Raw genomic sequence first — 23,505 nt, forward strand, 5'->3', positions numbered from 1 at the left:
CTTAGTTTTCTCTAATTGCCTTCTACTACTTAAGACTATGTCAAGTATTTTGTTTTCCCTTTCAGTTCTCCCCAACCTCTACCTTCTGCAGTGTTGTCTATCCAGTTGGCTTTTCTGTAACACTTTGCTACACCTTTCTGTTCCCCTTCACTGTTTTCCTCTGTTGCTTTCCTCCTTAACAGAAGCCTGGTCATCTGGGTTTCCCCATCTTTCCTTTCCTGGCTTCTTATTCACATGGGTGACTAATCTTAGCACTTCCTTAAAAGTTGGGTCTTCAATAAATATAACTCGTCAGCACTTTGAATCTGCATTTCCTTGAGCTTTTTTTTTTTTTTTTTTTGATCGTCTGATCTGCTGTGCAATACTATTCTCCTCCTGAACGCTATTTAGAAACATTATCCTCAAAACACCAATGGTTTCTTGAAGATACTTGTTTTAAAAGTTGTATCAAAAGAGATTGGTAAAGGAATCTATAACTCAGCAAAGGATGCTTCTACTGTGTTGTGAATTCCCACCATTACAAGTACTGGATTCTGCAAGTCCAACATTAAAACCTGGTATGAGACAACAATTTATACATATAAGAGTCAGATTATAATTTTAATTTTTTGGTGGATACTAAACTGAAATTTATATAATACATGCGGTTTTAATCTTAGAAAAAGTAAATGATAAAAATTTAATATAGTTCATTGTTCACTGATATGTCTATTGACTTCATCATAACCTATATATTTAATTAAAAATCAAACTATGAGTCTGCAAATCAGATGATATCAAGCAAATTGCCATCCAGGATCCATAATTCTTTTTATATTTTTAACTCAGATGAATATATAAGATTCAGTAAATTTTAATGCTCCAAATTGTTCTAAAAAAAAAAAATTATCAGAAGCTTGCAGTTAACACAGTTGGCTAATTCATTTCCCCCCCAATGAACTACCTATTTGTGTTGTGAGGTAGCAAAGACTATGATCTCCTGTGACAGTAGTAGCCTTAATTCTTATGCATTCCCTCTTCATATGAAGAGTATGGACAACAAAAAGGGACAGATGAGTCACCTTTCATTATTCATTGACTCAGTGTTTTCATAGTATGTAAAATGCCTGATTTCAATTTTACAACAACAAAAAATACCAATATTTATTCTGAAAGGCAATCGTTATGTTCCAAGTAGCGGATTTTAACAACTTCCCACATGATCTCTAGGAATAATCCGCAGTTCTGAACCTTGTTTTAGAAAAACATTTCCAGCAGTCTGTGCAAGATTTATTCCTATTCCATCATTGGTAATAACTGCACTTGTTGCAGCAGGAACTTTAAATTCTTTGGATGCAAACTTTAAGACTGCTGTAAAAGGTGTACTTTCAGGAAAGTACAAAGTATACTGAATACTTTGTATGGCAGCTGCGTGTCCGATGTCAGCATGATCTTTTTATTATTATTATTGTTATTATTATTATTATACTTTAGGTTTTATGGTACATGTGCGCAATGTGCAGGTAAGTTACATATGTATACATGTGCCATGCTGGTGCGCTGCACCCACTAACTCATCATCTAGCATTAGGTATATCTCCCAATGCTATCCCTCCCCCCTCCCCCCACCCCACAACAGTCCCCAAAGTGTGATGTTCCCCTTCCTGTGTCCATGTGTTCTCATTGTTCAATTCCCACCTATGACTGAGAATATGCGGTGTTTGGTTTTTTGTTCTTGCGATAGTTTACTGAGAATGATGATTTCCAATTTCATCCATGTCCCTACAAAGGACATGAACTCATCATTTTTTATGGCTGCATAGTATTCCATGGTGTATATGTGCCACATTTTCTTAATCCAGTCTATCATTGTTGGACATTTGGGTTGGTTCCAAGTCTTTGCTATTGTGAATAATGCCAAAATAAACATACGTGTGCATGTGTCTTTATAGCAGCATGATTTATAGTCCTTTGGGTATATACCCAGTAATGGGATGGCTGGGTCGAATGGAATTTCTAGTTCTAGATCCCTGAGGAATCGCCACACTGACTTCCACAAGGGTTGAACTAGTTTACAGTCCCACCAACAGTGTAAAAGTGTTCCTATTTCTCCACATCCTCTCCAGCACCTGTTGTTTCCTGACTTTTTAATGATTGCCATTCTAACTGGTGTGAGATGGTATCTCATTGTGGTTTTGATTTGCATTTCTCTGATGGCCAGTGATGGTGAGCATTTTTTCATGTGTTTTTTGGCTGCATAAATGTCTTCTTTTGAGAAGTGTCTGTTCATGTCCTTCACCCACTTTTTGATGGGATTGTTGTTTTTTTCTTGTAAATTTGTTGGAGTTCATTGTAGATTCTGGATATTAGCCCTTTGTCAGATGAGTAGGTTGCGAAAATTTTCTCCCATTTTGTAGGTTGCCTGTTCACTCTGATGGTAGTTTCTTTTGCTGTGCAGAAGCTCTTGAGTTTAATTAGATCCCATTTGTCAATTTTGGCTTTTGTTGCCATTGCTTTTGGTGTTTTTAGACATGAAGTCCTTGCCCATGCCTATGTCCTGAATGGTAATGCCTAGGTTTTCTTCTAGGGTTTTTATGGTTTTAGGTCTAACGTTTAAGTCTTTAATCCATCTTGAATTGATTTTTGTATAAGGTGTAAGGAAGGGATCCAGTTTCAGCTTTCTACATATGGCTCGCCAGTTTTCCCAGCACCATTTATTAAATAGGGAATCCTTTCCCCATCTTAAAGGAAACCTTCCACATGGTGGTGCCAGGATGAATCTAGAACACACGCCAACTCTGCGGGGTAGCACGACTTTCTGCACTGTGCTGAAAATTATTCTTAAAATAATTAAGTTTTTAAAGGAATAAAACTATGTATTGTGGTGCTTATAATAGAAATATTTTATTTTTAGAAATAGAGGAAATGGGTGTGTATTATTATAAAGCTCTTACATAATTCACAAAGTCATATGCTATGATTAAACTGTGGTAAGTTGAAGGTGCATATTGTAAGCGCTAGAGCTACCACAGAAGAAATGGGAGCAAAAACATATAGATAATAAACCAACAAAGGACTTTTCCTTATGACTCCTATTTTCTTCCTGTTTTTATAAAAATATTATTTTTCCTACCTGGTTTTACTTTATAAACATGCAATGGACTTTTTCCCCATAAGTTATTGGGGTACAGGTGGTATTTGGTTACATGAGTAAGTTCTTTAGCGGTGATTAGTGAGATTTTGGTGCACATATCATCCAGGCAGTATACACTGCACCATATTTGTAGTCTTTTAATCCCTTGTCCCCTTCCCATGCTTTCCGCAGAGTCCCCAAAGTCCACCGCATCATTCTTATGCCTTTGCGTCCTCATAGCTTAGATCCCACTTATCAGTGAGATTATACAATGTTTGGTTTTCCACTCCTGAGTTACTTCACTTAGAATAATAGTCTCCAATCTCATCCGGGTCACTGCAAATGCTATTAATTCATTCCTTTTATGGCTGTGTAGTATATATATATGTATATGATGGAATACTACAGTGGTGTGTGTATATATATATATATCTCACAGTTCCTTTATCCACTCATTGATTGATGGGCATTTGGGTTGGTATCATGATTTTGCAATTGCGAATTGTGCTGCTACAAACATGCGTGTGCAAGTATCTTTTTCAAATAATGACTTCTTCTCTGGATAGATACCCAGTAGTGAGATTGCTGGATCCAATGGTAGTTCCAGTTTTAGTTCTTTAGGGAATCTCCACACTGTTTTCCACAGTGGCTATACTAGTTTATATTCTCACCAGCAGTGTAGAAGTGTTCCCTGTTCACTGCATCCATGCCAATATCTACTGTTTTTTGACTTTTTTGTTATGGCAGTTCTTGCAGGAGTAAGGTGGTATCGCATTGTGGTTTTGATTTGCATTTCCCTGATAATTATTGATGTTGAGTATTTTTTCATATGTTCATTCACCACTTGTATATCTTTCTTTGAGAATTGTCTATTCATGTCCTTAGCCCACTTTTTGATGGGACTGTTTTTTTTCTTACTGATTTGTTTGTGTTCATTGTAGATTCTGGATATTAGTCTTTTGTCAGATTTATAGATTGTGAAGATTTTTTCCCACTCTGTGGGTTGTCTGTTTACTCTGCTGACTGTTCCTTCTGCTGTGCAAAAGCTCTTTAGTTTAATTCGGTCCCAGCTATTTATCTTTGTTTTTATTACATTTGCTTTTGAGTTCTTGGTCATGAAATCTTTGGCTAAGCCAATGTCTAGAAGGGTTGTTCCAATGTTAACTTCTAGAATTTTTATACTTTCAGGTCTTAGGTTTAAGTTCTTAATCCATTTTGAATTGATTTTTGTATAAGGTGAGAGCTGAGGATCCAGTTTCATTCTCCTACATTGGACTAGCAAATTATCCCAGCACCATTTGTTGAAAAGGGTGTCCTTTCCCCACTTTATGTTTTTGTTGGCTTTGTCAAAGATCACTTGGCTGTAAGTATTTGGATTTATTTCTGGGTTCTCTATTCTGTTCCATTGGTCTCTGTGCCTACTTTTATACTAGTACCATGCTGTTTTGGTGACTATAGCCTTACAGTATAGTTTGAAATCAGGTAGTGTGATGCCTCCAGATTTGTTCTTTTTACTTAGTCTTACTTTGGCTATGCAGGCTCTTTTTTTGGTTCCATATGAATTTTAGAATTGTTTTGTTCTACTTCTTTGAATAATGATGGTGGTATTTTGATGGAAATTGCATTGAATTTGTAGATTGCTTTTGTCTGTATGGTCATTTTTACAGTATTGATTCTATCCATCCATGAGCATGGGATGTGTTTCCATTTGTTTGTGTTGTTTATGATTTCTTTCAGCAGTATTTTATAGTTTTCTTTATGGAGGTCTTTCGACTCTTTGGTTAGGTATATTTCTAAGTATTTTGTTTATTTATTTATTTATTATTTATTTATTTATTTGTTTTTGCAATTATTGTAAAAACGGGTTGAGTTCTTGATTTGATTCTCTGCTTGGTCACTGTTGGTATATAGAAGTGCTACTAATTTGTGCACATTAATCTTGTATCCAGAAACTTTGCTGAATTCTTTTATACATTCTAGGAGCTTTCTTGAAGAGTCCTTAGGGTTTTCAAAGTAAATGATCATATCGTCAGCAGTGACAGTTTGACTTCCTCTTTACCAATTTGGATGCCCTTTATTTCTTTCTCTTGTGTGATTGCTCTGGCTAGGACTTCCAGTACTATGTTGAAGAGGAGTAGTGAGAGTGGGCCTCCTAGTCTTGTTCCAGTTCTCAGAGGGAATGCTTTCAACTTTTCCCCATTCAGTATTATATTGGCTGTGTGTTTGTTATACATGGCTTTTATTACATTAAGGTACGTCCCTTGCATGCTGATTTTGCTGAGATTTTTAATCATAAAGTGACACTGGATTGTGTAGAATGCTTTTTCTGCATGTATTGAGATGATCATGTGATTTTTGTTTTTAATTATGTTTATGTGATGTATCACATTTATTGACTTGCAGATGTTAAACCATGCCTGCATCCCTGGTATGAAACCCACTTGATCATGGTGGATGAGAATTAGAACAAAACAATTCTAAAATTCATATGGAACCAAAAAGAGAGCCTGCGTAGCCAAAGTAAGACTAAGTAAAAAGAACAAATCTGAAGGCATCACACTACCTGACTTCAAACTATACTGTAAGGCTATAGTCACCAAAACAGCATGGTACTAGTATAAAAGTAGGCACAGAGACCAATGGAACAGAATAGAGAACCCAGAAATAAATCCAAATACTTACAGCCAAGTGATCTTTGACAAAGCCAACAAAAATATAAAGTGGGGAAAGGACACCCTTTTCAACAAATGGTGCTGGGATAATTTGCTAGTCCAATGTAGGAGAATGAAACTGGATCCTCAGCTCTCACCTTATACAAAAATCAATTCAAAATGGATTAAGAACTTAAACCTAAGACCTGAAAGTATAAAAATTCTAGAAGTTAACATTGGAACAACCCTTCTAGACATTGGCTTAGCCAAAGATTTCATGACCAAGAACTCAAAAGCAAATGTAATAAAAACAAAGATAAATAGCTGGGACCGAATTAAACTAAAGAGCTTTTGCACAGCAGAAGGAACAGTCAGCAGAGTAAACAGACAACCCACAGAGTGGGAAAAAATCTTCACAATCTATAAATCATTTGATATGTTGTTGGATTTGGTTAGCTAGTATTTTGTTAAGGATTTTAGTATCTATGTTCATCAAGGGTATTGGTCTGTAGCTTTCTTTTTTGGTTATGTCTTTTCCTGGTTTTGGTATTAGGGTGATGCTGGCTTCATAGAATGAATTAAGGAGGATTCCTTCTTTCTCTATCTTGTGGAATAGTGTCAAAAGGATTGGTACCAATTCTTTTTTGAATGTCTGGTAGAATTCTGCTGTGAATCTATCTGGTCTTTGACTTTTTTTGTTGTTGGTAATTTTAAATTACCATTTCAATTTTGCTACTTGTTATTGGTCTGCTTGGGGTATCAAATTCTTCCTGATTTAAGCTAGGAGGCTTGTATTTTTCCAGGAACTTATCCATATCTTCTAGGTTTTCTAGTTTATGTGTGTAAAAGTGTTCATAGTAAGGGAGGAGACCACCCCTCATATTGTCTTATGCCCAATTTCTGCCTCCAAAGAAAGAAGAAGTAAAAACTAAAAGGCAGAAATGAAATCCACAAGCAGACAGCCTGACGCCACACCCTGGGCCTGGTAAAGATCTACCCCTGACCTAATTGGTTATGTTATCTATAGATTACAGACATTGTATAGAAAAGCACTGTGAAAATCCCTGTCCTGTTCTATTCCATTCTGATTACTGGTGCATGCAGCCCCCAGTCATGTACCCCATGCTTGCTCAATCAATCATGACCCTCTCACGTGGACCCCCTTAGAGTTGTGAGCCCTTAAAAGGGACAGGAATTGCTCACTCAGGGAGCTCGGTTGTTGGAGATGTGAGTCTTGCCAAAGCTCCTGGCCAAATAAAGCCCTTCCTTCTTTAACTCGGTGTCTGAGGGGTTTTGTCTGCAGCTTGTCCTTCTACAATAGTAGCCTTGAATGATCTTTCATATTTCAGTAGTGTCAGTTGTAATATCTCCTGTTTCATTTCTTAATGAGATTATTTATATTTTCTCTTCCTTTCTTGGTTAATCTTGCTGATGGCCTATCAATTTTATTTATCTTTTCAAAGAACCAGCTGTTTGTTTTATTTATCGTTTGTATTTTTTTTGTTTCAATTTCATTTAGTTCTCCTCTGATCTTGGTTATTTCTTTTCTCCTGCTGGGTTTGGGTTTGGTTTGTTCTAGTTTCTCCAGTTCCTTGAGGTGTGACCTTAAATTGTCTGTGCTCTTTCAGACTTTTCCTCTTAGCATCACCTTCGCTGTGTCCCAGAGGTTTTGATAAGTTGTGTCATTATTGTCATTCAGTTCAAAGAATTTTTAAATTTCCATCTTGATTTCATTTTTGACTCAATGCTTATTCAGGAGCAGGTTATTTAATTTCCATGTATTTGCATGGTTTTGAAGGTTCCTTTTGGAGTTGATTTCCAGCTTTATTCCACTGTGGTCTGAGAGAGTGCTTGGTATGATTTCAATTTTCTTAAATTTATTGAGGCTCGTTTTATGGCCTATCATATGTTCTCTTTTGGAGAAAGTTCCATGCAGTGCTGAATAGAATGTATATTCTGTGGTTGTCAGATGAAATGTTCTGTATGTATCTTTTAAGTCTATTTGTTCCAGGGTGTAGTTTAAATCCATTGTTTCTTTGTGGACTTTCTGTCTTGATGACCTGCCTAGTGCTGTCAGTGGAGTATTGAAGTCCCCCACTATTATTGCGTTGCTGTCTATCTCATTTCTTAGGTCTATTAGTAATTGTTTTATAAATTTGGGAGCTCCAGTGTTAGGTGCATATATATTTAGTATTGTGATATTTTCCTGTTGGACGTGGCCTTTTACCATTATATAGTGTCTCTCTTTGTCCCTTTTAACTGCTGTTGCTTTAAAGTTTGTTTTGATATAAGAATAGCTACTCCTGCTCGCTTTTGGTGTCCATTTGCATGAAATATCTTTTTCTACCCCTTTACTTTAAGTTTATGTGAGTCCTTATGTGTTAGGTGAGTCTCCTGAAGGCAGCAGGTAGTTGATTGGTGAGTTCTTATCCATTCTATGGTTCTGCGTCTTTTAAGTGGAGCATTTAGGCCATTTACGTTCAATGTTAGTATTGAAATGTGAGGTACCTTTGCAATCATTGTGCTTTGTTGCCTGTGGACTTTTTTTTGTTTTTCTTTTTAACTTGTATATTTGTTTTATAGGTCCTCTGTGATTTATGCTTTAAAGAGGTTCTTTTTTGATGTGTTTCCAGGATTTGTTTCAAGATTTAGAGCTCCTTTTAGCAATTCTGGTAGTGGTGGCTTGGTAATGGCGAATTCTCTCAGTATTTGTTTGTCTGAAAATGACTGTACCTTTCCTTCATATATGATGCTTAGTTTTGCTGGGTACAAAATTCTTGTCTGATAATCGTTTGTTTCAGGAGGCAGAAGATAGGGCCTCAGCCCCTTCTAGCTTGTAGGGTTTCTGCTGAGAAATCTGCTGTTAATCTGATAGGTTTTCCTTTATAGGTTACCTGGTGCTTCTGTCTCGCAGCTCTTAAAATTCTTTCCTTCATCTTAACTTTAGATAACCTGATGACAATGTGCCTAGGTGAAGATCTTTTTGCAATAAATTTCCCACGTTTTCTTTGTGTTTCTTGTGTTTGGATGTCTAGTTCTCTAGCAAGGCTGGGGAAGTTTTCTTCAATTATTCCCCAATTATTCCCTGAAATACGTTTCCCAAGCTTTTAGAATTCTCTTCTTCCTCAGGAACACCGATTATTCTTAGGTTTGGTCGTTTAACATAATCCCAGACTTCTTGGAGGCTTTGTTTGTATTTTCTTATTCTTCTTTCTTTGTCTTTGTTGGATTGGGTTAATACAAAGACCTTGTCTGTGAGCTCTGAATTTCTTTCATCTACTTGGTCAATTCTATTGCTGAGACTTTTTAGAGCATTCTGCAATTCTAAAAGTGTGTCCAAAATTTCCTGAATTTTTTATTGTTTTTTTCTTTAAGCTATCTATTTCCTTGAGTATTTCTCCCTTCACTTCTTTTATCATTTTTTGGATTTCCTTGCGCTGGGATTTTCTCTGGTCCCTCCCTGATTAGCTCAATAACTAACCTCCTAATTTTTTTTTTTTTTTTTCAGGTAAATCAGGGATTTCTTCTTGGTTTTGATCCATTGCTGGTGAGCTAGTGTGATTTTGGGGGAGTACTGAAGAGCCTTGTTTCATCATATTACTGGGGTTGGTTTTCTGGTTCTTTCTCATTTTGGTAGCCTCTGTCAGAGGGAAGGTCTAGGGCTGAAGGCTTTTCTTCAGATTCTTTTGTCCCACAGGGTGATACCTTGATGTAGTACTGTCACCATTTTCCTAAGGATGTGGCTTCCTGAGAGCTGAGCTGTAGTGATTGTTATCTCTCTTCTGGGTCCAGCCACCCAGCAAGTCTACCCGGCTCTGAGCTGGTACTGTGGTTTGTCTGCACAGAATCCTGTGATGTGAACCATCTATGGGTCTCTCACCAGTGCCTGTTCTGGTGGAGGTGGCAGAGGGTGCAATAGACTCCATGAGGGTCCTGAGCTTTGGTGGTTTAATGCTCTATTTTTGTGGTGGTTGGCCTCCTGCCAGGAGGCTGCACTTTCCAGAAAGCATCAGCTATAGTAGGCCCCAAGTAGGCCCCAGTGTCTGTTCTTCCCCTCATTGTGTCCATTTGTTCTTATTTAGCTCCCACTTATAGGTGAAAACATGCCATATTTGGTTTTTTGCTCCTGCATTAGTTTGCTAAGGATAATCGTCTTCAGTTTCATTCATGATCCTGCAAAGGACATGATCTCATTCTTTTTTATGGCCGCATTGTATTCCATGGTGTACATATATCACATTTTCTTTGTCCAGTCTACCATTCATGAGCATTTAGGTTGATTCCATGTCTTTGCCATTGTGAATAGTGCTTCAAGGAACATACGCATCAATGTCTTTATGGTAGAAAGATTTATATTCCTTTGGGTATATACTCAGTAATGGGATTGCTGCGTCAAATGGTAGTTCTGTTTTTAGCTCTTTGAGGAATTGCCACACTGCTTTCCACAATGGCTGAACTAATTTACACTCTCACCAAAAGTGTATAAGTGTTCCCATTTCTCCATAACCTCGCCAGCATCTGTTATTTTTTGATTTTTTAATAATAGCCATTCTGACTGGTGTGAGATGGTATCATGCTGTTTTTGCTTTTGTTTTTTTGAGATGGATCTCCCTCTGTCACCCAGGCTGGAATGTAATGACACGATCTTGGCTTACTGTAACCTCTGCCTCCTGGGTTCAAGCAATTCTCCTGTCTCAGCCTCCAGAGTAGCTGGGACTACAGGCATGCACCACCACGCCCAGCTAATTTTTTGTATTTTTGGTAGAGATGGGGTGTCACCATGTTGGCCAGGCTGGTCTCGAATTCCTGACCTCAAGTGATCCACCCACCTCAGCCTCCCAAAGAGCTGAGATCACAGTGTGAGCCACTGCGCCTGGCCCTCATTGTGGTTTTGATTTGCATTTCTCTAATGACAAATAATATTGAATTTTTTTCATCTGCTCGTTGGCCGAATGTATGTCTTCTTTTCAAAAGTGTCTGTTCATGTCCTCTGCCCACTTTTTAATGGGATTGTTTTTTTCTTGTAAATTTGTTTAAGTTCCTTATAGATGCTAGATATTAGACCTTTGTTAGATGGATAGATTGCAAATGTTTTCTCCCATTCTCTATGTTGTCTGTTCACTCTGTTGATCGTTTCTCTTGCTGTGCAGAAATTCTTTGGTTTAATTGGATCCCCTTTGTCAGTTTTTGCTTTTGTCGTGATTGCCTTTGGCATCTTCGTCAGGAAATCTTTGCCAGTTCCTATGTCCAGAATGGTGTTGCCTAGGTTGTATTCCAGGGTTTATATAGTTTTGGTTTTACATTTAAGTCTTTAATCCTTCTTGAGTTTATTTTTGTATGTAGTGTAAGGAAAGGGTCCAGTTTCAATCTTCTATATATGGCTAGCCAGTTATCCCAGGACCATTTACTGAATAGGGAGTCCTTTCCTCATTGCTTATTTTTGTCAGCTTTGTCAAATATCTGATGGTTGTAGGTGTATGGCATTATTTCTGGAATCTATTCTGTTCCATTGGTCTGTGTGTCTGTTTTTGTACCAGTTCCTTGCTGTTTTGGTTACTGTAGCCCTACAGTAGAGTTTGAAGTTGGGTAACGTGATGCCTCCAGCTTTGTTCTTTTTGTTTAGGACTGCTTTGGCCATTTGGGTTCTTTTTTGGTTTGATATGAATTTTAAAGTATTTTTTTTCTAGTTCTGTGAAAAATGTTATTGGTAGTTGGATAGGAATAGCATTGAATCTGTAAATTGCTTTGGGCAGTATGGCCATTTTAATCATACTGATTCTTTCAATTCATGAGCATGGAATGTTTTTCCATTTGTTTGTGTCATCTCTGATTTCTTCAAGCAGTGTTTTGTAATTCTCATTGTAGAGCTCTTTCACCTCCCTGGTTAGGTATATTCGTAGGTATTTTATTTTTTGGTGGCATTTGTGAATGAGATTTCATTCCTGATGTGCCTCTCATCTTGGCTGTTTTTGGTGTATTGAAATGCTAGTGATTTTTGTGCATTGATTTTGTATCCTGAAACTTTGCTGAAGTTGTTTATCAGCTAAGAGAGCTTTTAGGCCAAGACTATGGGGTTTTCTAGGTATAGAATTATGTCATCTGCAAACAGCGATAGTTTGACTTCCTGTCTTGCTATTGGGATGCCCTTTCTTTCTTTCTTTTGCCTGATCGCTCTGGCCAGGACTTCCATCTTGAAGAAGAGTGGTGAGAGGGGGCTTTCTTGTCTTGTGCTAGTTTTCAAAGAGAATGCTTCCAGCTTTTGCCCATTCAGTATGATATTTGCTGTGGCTTTGTCATAGATTGTTTTATGTCTGATTGTGTGGTCAGTTATAGAGTACGTGCCATGTAGCAATGAGAAAAGTGTATAGTCTGTTGTTTTGGGGTGGAGAGTTCTGTGGAGGTCTATCAGATCCATTTGGTCCAATATTGAGTTCAGGTCCTGAATATTTTTGTTCATTTTCTGCCTTGATGATCTTCTAATACTGTCAGTGGAATGTTGAAGTCTCCCACTATTATTGTGTGGGAGTCTAAGTCTCTTTGTAGGTCTCTAAGAACTTGCTTTATGAATCCGGATGCTCCTATGTTGGTTGCATATATATTTAGGATGGGTAAGTCTTCTGGTTAAATTGAACCCTTTACCATTATGTAATCCCTTTCTTTGTTTTTTTTTTTTGTTTATCTTTTTTGGCTGGAAATCTGTTTTGTCTGATATTAGGGCTGCAACTGCTGCTTTTTTCTGATTTCCGTTCGCTTGGTAGATTTTCCTCCATTCCTTTTTTTTTTTTTTTTTTGAGCCAATGAGTGCTTGAGAAATGGTTGTCTTGGAGACAAAATACCATTGGCTCTTGCTTTTTTATCCAGCTTGATATCCTGTGCCTTTTAAATGAGGCATTTAGCCCATTTACATTCAAGGCTAGTATGTTAGCAAGTTGATATGTGTAGATTTGATCCTGTCATTGTGTTGTTAGCTGGTTATTATGCTGGCTTGTTTGTGTGGTTGCTTTATGGAGTCACTAGTCTAAGTACTTACATGTGTTTTTCTGTTTGCTGGTAATGGCCTCTCCTTTCCATATTTAGTGCTCCTTTCAGGATCTCTTTTAAGGCAGGTCTGGTGGTAATGAACTCTCTCAGCATTTGCTTATCTGAAAAGGATCTTACTTCTTTGCTGAGGAAGCTTAGTTTGGCTGGATATTAAACTCTTGGTTGAAGATTTTTTTCTTTAAGAATGTTAAATATGGGCCCCAATCTCTTCTGGCTTGTAGGATTTCTTCTGAGAGGTCCATTGTTAGCCTGGTGGGGTTCCCTTTGGAGGTGACCTGTGCTTTCCCTCTAACTGCCTTTAACATTTTCTTTCATTTCTCTCTTGGGAAACCTGATGATTATGGGTCTTGGGGATAATCTTCTTGTGTAGAATCTTGCAGAGGTTCTCTGTATTTCCTGAATTTGACTGTTGGCCTCCCTAGCAAGGTTAGGAAAGTTTTCTTGGAAAATATTCTCAAAAATGTTTTCCAAGTTGTTTGCTTTCTCCCCACCCCTTTCAGGGATGCCAGTGACCCATAGTTTTGGCCTCTTTACATAATCTCATATTTCTGGGAGGTTTATTCATTTCTTTTTATTCTTTTTTCTTTATTTTTATCTGACTGCTTTATTTCAGAGAATCAGTCTTCAAGTTCCAAGACTGTTTCTTCAAGTTGGTCTATTCTGTTGTTAATACTTGCCACTGCATTGTGAAATTTTTTTTTTTTTCTGAGATGGAGTCTCGCTGTCCCCCAGGCTGGAGTGCAGTGGCGCGATCTCAACTCACTGCAGGCTCCACACCCCAGGGTTCACGCCATTCTCCTGCCTCAGACTCCCGCATAGCTGGGACTACAGGCGCCCGCCACCTCGCCTGGATAATTTTTTGTATTTTTAGTAGAGACGGGGTTTCACCATGTTAGCCAGGATGGTCTTGATCTCCTGACCTCGTGATCCACCCGCCTCGGCCTCCCAAAGTGCTGGGATTACAGGCGTGAGCCACCATGCCCGGCCGCATTGTGAAATTATTATTTCAGCTCTGTCAGATCAGTTAGGTTCTTTATTATACTGGCTATTTCATCTGTCAGCTCCTGTTTTATTGTGATTCTTGGTTTCATTAGATTGGGTTTTGCTAGTCTCCTGAATCTCAGTGATCTTTGTTCCTATCATGTTCTGAAGTATATTTCTGCCATTTCAGCGTGGTTACAAACCCTTGCTGGAGAACTAAGTATGGTTGATTGGAGGACATAAGATACTCTGGCCATTTGAGTTGCCAGAGTTCTTGTGTTGGTTCTTTCTCATTTTGCATGTGGATGTTCCTTTAACTATGATGTAGATTGAATACACTCAGAAGATTTCTTTTCTGGATGTTTTCACAGGTCAAGGCTTGTGCAGGGTCTTTATGTATAGCTGACTTATCTTTGGTTTGACTGGATTGTATGTTAGCAAGGTATTTTGGTGCTGAAGCTTTGGGGTGTGGTCCAGTTGGTGGTGCTTAGCGTAGTGGCCAGTTAATAGACTCTTGCTCGGTTATGTGGTTTTTGTGTTTCCTCACAGCTGCAGCTGTGCTCTCTCTCAATGCTCTGAAAGTGTGAGCTCCTCTCCCACTTGAGTTCTGGCTGTAGATTGTCTTGGCACTCCCGGGCTGCCCACCACAGCTCTGGGGTGATCTCAGGGTTTATGTTCCCTGCTTAACTTAGAGGCAACAAATGAAGGGACCTTATTTGTAGTGGTTATGGCCAAGGGCCTTTTGCTTGTCTCCTGGAGGCTCCACCCCAGAGAGATGCAGATCAGCAATCACTCAGTGCAATCAGCCCAGAATGGGGGGGTCTGTGCTTTGGGCCCAAGCTGGATTCACATCCCTGCCTAGTGATGAGCAGGTGGGTGGGTGGGGAAGCATGGGAGATGTACTGGCTTCCTCTTCTTGGGTCAACTGCTGCTTGTTGGAGGTGTGAAGAATGTACTTAGGGTCCTTGCTCCTTTGCTAGTCTGAGGGCAGCAGGAATAGTACCACTGCAGAGGCAGTGGCAGAGGGGCTTTCAGTTTCCCTTGGGGGTTCTACCTCTAAGTAACATGGAGCTGCTGTTACTGGCAATGTTCAGCCAGTAGGGTGAGGTGGCCGCACTGCTGGCATGAGCTCAGGGTCCTGCTTGTTGGGAAGCAGGGGGCTGAGGGTTCACCAGGAGGAGAGACTGGCCTCTTCTCCATATAGTGACTGTGGCATGCTGTAGCTTGGTTGCAGCCCTCAGGCTCTGTTTCTTCCCCAGACTGAGGGCAGCAGGGATAGAACCACTGCTGTGGCAGTGGCAGAGGGGCTGTGTTGGATGCCTCTGCAAGTCTCTCCCCAGGGTAATTCTGGGCCACTACCAGTGGGTATGCTCAGCTGTGGTTACAGCGGCTGTTCTGCAGTAATGAGCTGGGGAACCTGCCTGGCGGAGAGTGGGGAATGGGAGTTCCCAGGGAATAGAGGCTGGACTTATATCCATATGGTGGCTGCAGTGTGCTGGAAGTGCCAGCATAGTGACTAGGTGCTTTTTTCTTTCTCCAGCTTGAGGGCTGTTAGGTCGGTAACACTGCAACTGCAGAGGCAGAGGGATTGCAGGTTGACTCTGGGATTTCCTCCTCAAAAAAATGTTGAGATGCCTCTGATTGAAGTGGCCAGGCAGGGGCAAGGTGGTTGTGCTGGAGTCCCAGGTCAGGTAGCCCTGCCCATTGAGGAGAAGTGAGGACCAGAATCTGCATGGAGAACAATACGGCCACTTTTCCATCAGGTGGGTGCTCTGTGCTGGGAGTCTAGACCAGCCCCTGACCTCCAGGGAGTCTCCAGATCCTGGAGACAGCAAGGGCGAGGGCTGCAAGACAGCAAAGACAGCAACCTACCCCTCCCACTTGGAGCTCTGTCCCAGAGAGTTGCCAAGCTGCTACTAGCTTGATAGCCCCAGTGGGGGATGGCTGTAGAGGTTTTATAAAGGAGAGTGGCTTGTAGGGTTTTATAAATGGCAGTTCCATTTATAATTTGATAGAACCTTCCAAACAGGAACATTTGGACTTAAAACCCTTCCCATCTCCATCAACCCAGTGAGCAATAATGTTCAACTTTTCAGAAGACAATCTTTCCTAGGAATTGTAAAACAAAATGCAAATGTAAATTACAAAATGTAAATTATAAAATGTAAACGTAAACTAAATATATTAGTTTACTAACTCTATGTTTTTCATACCCTGACAACCTCTTTTACTCTCCAGAAAGACTACAAGTTGTAAATTAGGAGTCATTTGTCCTTTATATACATAGATAAATAAAACAAAATGCACAGACATAAGAGACAATGATTAATCTTGCCTCACTATAAGCACCCTGGCATAGAGCTCATACACTTCCTCCTTCTCCCTCCCCACCAAAGTAGTACACAAACACAATGTGTATTACGCAAGATGTGGTTTGGCCATTCCTCTCCAAAACAACATTTCATATGAATTTTAACACCAAAGTACCAAAATGTGTTATTTTACTACCTCTAATTTTAACAAATGTCCGGCACTTCAGAACATCTAGAAAGACTAGATATTAACATTTCAAAAAACTTCTTAGCATTGTCAGCTACATATACAGTAGTGGTGAATAAAACACACACACACATAACAATGGTGAGAGTATGAAAATGTCTTCTAAATATAACCAGTCAGGCATAGAACCTTCTTCTCTTCCTTCTCAGGTCTTCCGCTCCATGTCCTCTAACCTCCTGAATAAATGTGAACTTGTCACTCTTGGTGTCACTTCCAGAGGTGGTCTGACAACTCCATTTCAAAAAGTCATCTACAGAAGACATTTATTTTCTATGATTTCTTTTTAAACAAATGGGAATATACAAGATATGTGATTTTCTAACTCTGTCATACCACGGGAACCTCTTTACATCTAGAAGGGCTAGATTTAGCAAATGTTTTCTTTTAAAGGGTTGGGAGGAAAGTTGAGAACAGCTTTTTCATATTAAATACACAGGCCTTCTATAAACGGCCAGTAAATCTTCCCAAAGTGTGGTGGGCCTTTCAATGGGCCAAATGTGGCATGTTATTCTACCATGTTATTGTACCATTCTTCCAACAACAACTCCTGGTAGGTAGAACCAAGACCAACCCTCACCAATGGGTGCTAACTGTTCCACCCATCATGCTTGGGGGACTCCACTCACCTTCCTGCAGTTAAGGCCTTAGTCCAGTGTCATCAGGACTAGGTAGGTCTCGCCCAACTGGGACAGAGTGGTCACCCCAGGACCCGGATCTGTGTGGCTCCATGGCCTAAACAGGCTGCCGAGCCTGCGTCCGTAGACCTGCCTTCTCAGGCCTACACACCCTATAAATGGCCTCTGCACCGTCCCAGTGGCTACCATATTTCCCACCCCCCCATACCTGCCGCCACCCAGAGGCGCTGCATCCAGGTGGCACTCAGGGCTTCCTCTAGGCCCAGCAGGGTTGGGCCTGAAAACCCCACACATAGCAGAGTCCTGGCAGGGTCATTGCAGGGTTCAGGCTGAGAGACGGCAGCCGCGATCAGGTCATCTCAGAAATAATATTCCATTGGATATACCACAGTTTGTTTATTCATTCACCTATTGAGGGACATCCTGATTGCTTCCAGTTTTTGGCACTTATGAATAAGGCAGCTATAAACATCCACGTGCGGGTTTGCATGTGGATATACGTTTTCAACTCTTTTATGTAAGTACCCAGGAGTGTGATTGCTGAATCATATGGTAAGACTGTGTTTATTTTTGTAAGAAGCTGCCAACCAGCAATGAGTGAGAGTTTCTGTTGCTCCACATCCTCACCAATGTTTGGTATTGTCAGGTTTTTTGTGAGGTTTTGTTTATATATTTTTTGGATTTTAGCCATATAGTTGTATAGTGGTAACTCATTGTTTTGATTTAAAATTACCAGCCAGGTGTGTTGGCTCACGCCTGTAATCCCAACAGTTTGGGAGGCTGAGGCAGGTGGATCACCTGAGGTCAGAAGTTCGAGACCAGCCTAGCCAACAAGGTGAAACCCCATCTTTACTAAAAAATACAAAAATTAGCCAGGCGTGGTGGTAGGCGTCTGTAATCTCAGCTACTCGGGAGGCTGAGGCAGGAGAATTCCTGGAACCCTGGAGGCAGAGGTTGCACTGAGCTGAGACCACACCATTGCACTCCAGTCTGGGCTGACAACAGTGGGACTCCATCTCAAAAATAAACAAATAAATAAATAAATAAATAAATAAATAAATAAATAAATAAAATTACCGACATATAATGTTGGTCATTTATTCGTATGCTTAATTGTCATCCATAAATCACTTTGATGAGGTGTCTATTCACATCTTTTGCCCATTTCAGTTGGATTGTTTTCTTGTTATTGAGTTTTTAGAACTCTTTGTATATTTGGGATACAAGTCTTTATTAGATGTGTGTTTACCAAGTACTTTCTCCCAATCTGTGGTTTTTCTTTTCATTATCTTAATAGTGTCTTTCTCAGGGCAGAAAGTTTTAATTTTAATGAAGCCCAATGGCCTATTTTTTTTTCATGAATTATGCTTTTGGTGTTGCATCTGAACAGTAATCACCAAATGCAAGGTCATGTAGATTTTTCTTCTTTAGCCTGGTAATAGATGGTGGATTACATTGATCAATTTTCCAATAATAGAGCCAGCCTTGCATTCCTGGAATAAATCCTGGTATATAAGTCATTTTCTATATTGCTGATACTATTTGCTAGTATTTTATTAAGAGTTTTTGGTCAGGCATGGTGTTTCATGTCTGTAATCCCAGCACTTTGGGAGGCTATGGTGGGAAGCTCACTTGAGCCCAGGAGTTTGAGACCAACCTGGGCAACATAGTGAGATCTTGTCTCTACAAAAAAAAAAAAAAAAAAAGCCAGGGATGGTGACCCATGCTACTCAGGAGGCTGAGGTGGGAGGATGGCTTGAGTCTGGGAGGTTGAGGCTACAGTGAGCCGTGATCATGTCACTGCATTCCATCCTGGGTGACAGAGTGAGACCCTGCCTCAAAAAAACAACCAAAAAAAGAGTTGTTACATTCATATTTATAAGGGCTATTGGTCTGTGGTTTTCTTTTCTTGTACTGTCTTTGTCTGGTTTTGATATTAGGTAATACCATAAATGAATTTACAAAATGAGTTGGGAAGTGTTCTCTCTTCTGTCTTTTGGAAAATAATATGTATAATCGATGTTAACTTTTTTTAAGTGTTTGGCAGACTTCTCTAGTGAAATCACCTGGGCACACATACTTCTTTCTAGGGAGCTTGTAAATGACAAATTCAATTTGAGGAAGCAGTTCATTCATGTTGTCTTATTTATGAATGCAGAGTTGTTTGTAGTATTCCCTCATTATCCTTTGGATGTCTACATGGTCTGTGTTAGGTTTTGAAAGGAAGGCAAGGGTTAAAGAAAGACACAGGGAATGCGGCGGCTCTACAGCAAATGCAGGCTTTATGTCCAGCATAAGACCTACAGAAGTGGGGAACCAGCTTAATGCCAGTGCCCGCTGCTGCTTACAGGTTGGGTTACTTATAGATATGGGTGGAAGAGGTCTGGGCAGTATGGCTTGCTGCCCTGGAGAACGTTGATAATGTGTTCCCAGGATGAGGTGGTTCTGGCCCTTGTTCTGGCAGAATATGGTGTTCCTTGCACTTGCTCCCAGCAGAATATGAGGCAGGCTGTTTCTCATGGCTCCAACCCCCATGGAATGTTTTACTTTCACCAAGGTCTGCGAAATGGCGGGGGACTTACGAAATGGTGCAGTTTGGACTAACATTCTGTATTGATATTCCCCCATTTCATTCCTGATATTGGTAGTTTATATGCTATTTTCCTTCGTTGTAAATCTCCCAAGAGATTTGCCAGTCTTATGGGTCTTTTTTCAAATAGCTGGCTGTTTGTTCTGTTGATTTTCCCATTTTTCTGTTTCCAGTTTTATTGATTTTTGCTGTTTATTTCCTTCTTTTCTGCTTGTTTTGGGTTTACTCTGCTCTACTTTTTCTATGCTCTTAAAGGGGGAGCATAGCAACTGCTCTTTTTTTTTTTTTTTTTTTTTTTTTTTTGACAGAGCCTCACTCTGTTACCCAGGCTGGAGTGCAGTGGTGCGATCTCGACTCACTGCAACCTCCACCTCCCAGGTTCAAGCCATTCTCCTGCCTCAGCCTTCTGAGTAGCTGGGACTACAGGCATGTGCAACCACACCTGGCTAATTTTTTTGTATTTTTAGTAGAGACAGGGTTTCACCATGTTGGTCAGGCTGGTCTCAAACTCCTGACTTCAAGTGATTTGCCCACCTTGGCCTCCCAAAGTGCTGGGATTACAGGTGTGAGCCACCACGCCCGGCCTCTTCCTTTCTAATTATATTAGTTTCCTATTGCTGCTGTGACAAATTACCACAAATTTAGCAGCTTAAAACAACATGAATTTATCATACAGTTCTGAAAGTCAGAAATCCAAAATCAGTTTCACTGAGCTGAAATCAAGGTGTCGGCTGGCTTGTATTCCTTCTGGAGTTGTAGGGGAAAATCCATTTCCTTGCTTTTTCCAGCTTCTAGAGGCTGATTGCGTGCCTTGGTTTGTAGCCCCTTCCTCCATCTTCAAAGCCAGCAGTGCACAGCACCTTCTCTTGGCTCTATCCTGTGCTTCCATCCTTATATATTTTCTCTTTCTGTGGCTGATTCTCCTGACTCCTTCTTATAAGGACCCTTGTGATAATATTGGATCCACCTGGATAATCCAAGATAATCTCATCACAAAAGTGTTAATTTAGTCACATCTACAAAGTCCCTTTTACTATGTTAAGGCAACACATTCACAGGTACTAGAGATTACGAGATTTACATCATTAGGGGGGCTATAATTCAGCCTACCACACTAATGTGTGCATTTAGTGCTTAAATTTCACTTTCATCACTGAATCTCCTTACTGTCACTACCTATGTCTCACAAATTTTGATATACTGTATTTCCATTTTCACTCCCTTAAATACATTTTTAAAATTTCCCATGAGACTTCCTCTTTGATCTATGGATTATTTAGAAGTGTGTTTTTAGTTTCTAAGTGTTTGGAGAGTTTCCTGTTATCTTTCTGTTATTGATTTGTAGTTTGATTCCATTTAGGCCATAGAACACCCTTTGAGTTTAATTTTAATCTTTAAAACTTTAATCTTTAAAATTTGTTTAGGTTTCTTTTATGGCTCAGGTTATAGTCTATCTTGGTATATGTTCCATGGCATTTGAAAAGAATGTATATTCTGTTGCTGTTAGGTAGAGTGTTCTGTATATGTCAGTTAGATCGTGTTGACTGCTGTCGACTGGTGGTGTTACGTTCTTCTATATCCTTGTATATTTTCCTTTTTTTTTTTTTTGTAGAGACAGGTTCTCACTCTGTCACACAGACTGGAGAGCAGTGGCATAATCATAGCTCACTGCAACCTCATCCTCTTGGGCTCAAGTGATCCTACTGCTTCAGCCTTCCAAGTAGCCAGGACTGCAGGTGCACACCATCTTCCCCAGCTAATTTTGTTGTTGTAGAGATGGGGCCTTGCTATGTTGCCCAGGCTCCTGTTGCAGATTTTTTGTCTACTTGTTCTAGCAGGTATTAATAGAAGGGTGTTAAAGTGTCCAACTATAATTATAGAGTCTGTTTCTCATTTCAGTTCTAACACTTTTTGTGTCACATATTTTGCAGGTCTGTTGTTTGAAACACATACACATACGATCACTATATCTTCTTGATGGACTGATGTTCATCATTATATAATGTCCCTGTCTGTGTCTGGCAATTTTACTAAAAGTAAAATCTTACTTAAAGTAATATCAGATATTACTTTATCTGATATTCGTATGGCCACTCCTGCTTTCCTTTGCTTGCATAATTCTTTTTCCATCCATTTACTTTCAATTTCCATACATTTGAAGTGAGTTTCTTTAGACAGCATGTAGTTGGGTCATGAAATACTATTCTCTGAGTTACATGGCTCAGATAACTCACAAAACCATTTACACCACATCAAAGTGCAGTTGGGGTACACAAGCAAAGCCTCTACTATCAGCTACAAATTCATAGAGCCTGGAACTTCCAGAAAAATCAAGCAAATATAAAGAATCTGAATTTAGAAGCCAACTAATACAATAAAGTAATTTTTAAAAGCCTGATTAAATTTTCAGTTAAAATACTCACATAATACTACACACTTTGAGAACTTTTAGTAATTAAAATAATGGCTTTTAAAACTTACTTAAAACTGTTTAATGAGAACAGGTGACTAGAGAAGCATTTTATACCACAGATGATTAAATGGACTCACCTTGTAAAGGGGTCATGAAAAAGTAAGGTAAAAACAAGTAAAGTGTGTTAACAGATCAGTAAAATAATTTGGAAAACTATACATACTTCAAGAAAATATTAATACATTTCCAAAAACACTAAACGTTAAGCTTTTTGTCTTGAAAAATACACAAAAATGTTTTATTTAAAAGATGATAAAAGTAGAAATTACTCTTTAAAAATCAACAAAGTAAAATTTTGAGATACAAAATGGTATATTAGGGATGGGGGGAGTTTTCTTTTTAAAAAATAATAATGACTAAACGAAACTCATGAAGTTTAATATCAATGTGAAAAATTACTATAAAATGATTTTTAGCCCCACTTGTTAAGAAACTATATTATACAGTATTATATGCTATTTATTTTCTAGAGCACCAAATAATCATCTGACATTAGGCGTTTTACATTGTAAATGAGCCAATTTGTTTATTTATTTATGGAGATAGGTCTCACTCTGTAACCCAGGCTAGAGTGCAGTGGAATGAACACAGCTCCTTGCAGCCTCGACCTCCTGGGCCCAAGCAATCCTCCTGCCTCAGCCTCCTAAGCAGCTGAGACCACAGGTGCACAGCACCATGTCTGGTTAATTATTAAAAAAAAAATTTGTGTGGAGTTGGGGTCTCACCATGTTGCCCAGGCTGGTCTCAAACTCCTGAGCTCAAGCAATTCTCACATCTCAGCCTCCCAAAGTGCTGGGATTACAGGTGTGAGCTACTGGGCCCAGCCCTAATTTGTTTTTAAATCCAAATATAAATCAACAACAGAAGATAGCACTCTAACTTTTAATATTTTAAAATATTTTCTGCATAGCTTCCCCAAATATTAGCATTCTAATTGTGACCAGCATTATGGTTTTTAATGAGCCTAATCCAAGTAAATAATAAACAAATGAGCATGAAAACTGTGAGAAATAACCATTGGTGTATGCTTATGTTCCATATATAGTTATCAAGTTTACCTTTCAATTGCATGTTTAGTTTTTCCTTACAACTTAACACTAGATACAGGAAACTCTAGAAGTCATAAACAAAGACTAAACAAAATCCCCTCTTCTTGCCAAGATGTGTACATGATTGCAGTAGACTTATGCTGAATATAAATATATGTTACATACATGTCTCTTATTCTATACAAAATCTCAGCAAATATTTTCCCACAGAGGAGAGGAATTTGTTCTCTCAAATTGAAAGTTTTTGCCCATTAAAAAGGTTATTTTAAATAGCCCTAAAGAAATATGTTCTGAAAATAACAGTTGTATCATATTCCACTTACTATTTTCTGTTTGAAAACTTCAATAAAATAAGTTTACCATAGTCAATAAGCCTGTGCAATGAACACTGAAAAATAGGGGAAATTTATCCAG

General features: G+C 39.2%; 1 pseudogene; it reads right to left on the minus strand.

Moving 5' to 3' along the window:
- Positions 1-1,070: 1,070 nt before the first annotated feature.
- Positions 1,071-19,499, minus strand: LOC100440892 (ubiquitin-fold modifier 1-like; annotated as a pseudogene).
- Between the last annotated feature and the right edge of the window lie 4,006 nt (positions 19,500-23,505).

This window comes from Pongo abelii, chromosome 19 (genome assembly GCF_028885655.2).
Source record: "Pongo abelii isolate AG06213 chromosome 19, NHGRI_mPonAbe1-v2.0_pri, whole genome shotgun sequence".
Classification (NCBI taxonomy): domain Eukaryota; kingdom Metazoa; phylum Chordata; class Mammalia; order Primates; family Hominidae; genus Pongo; species Pongo abelii.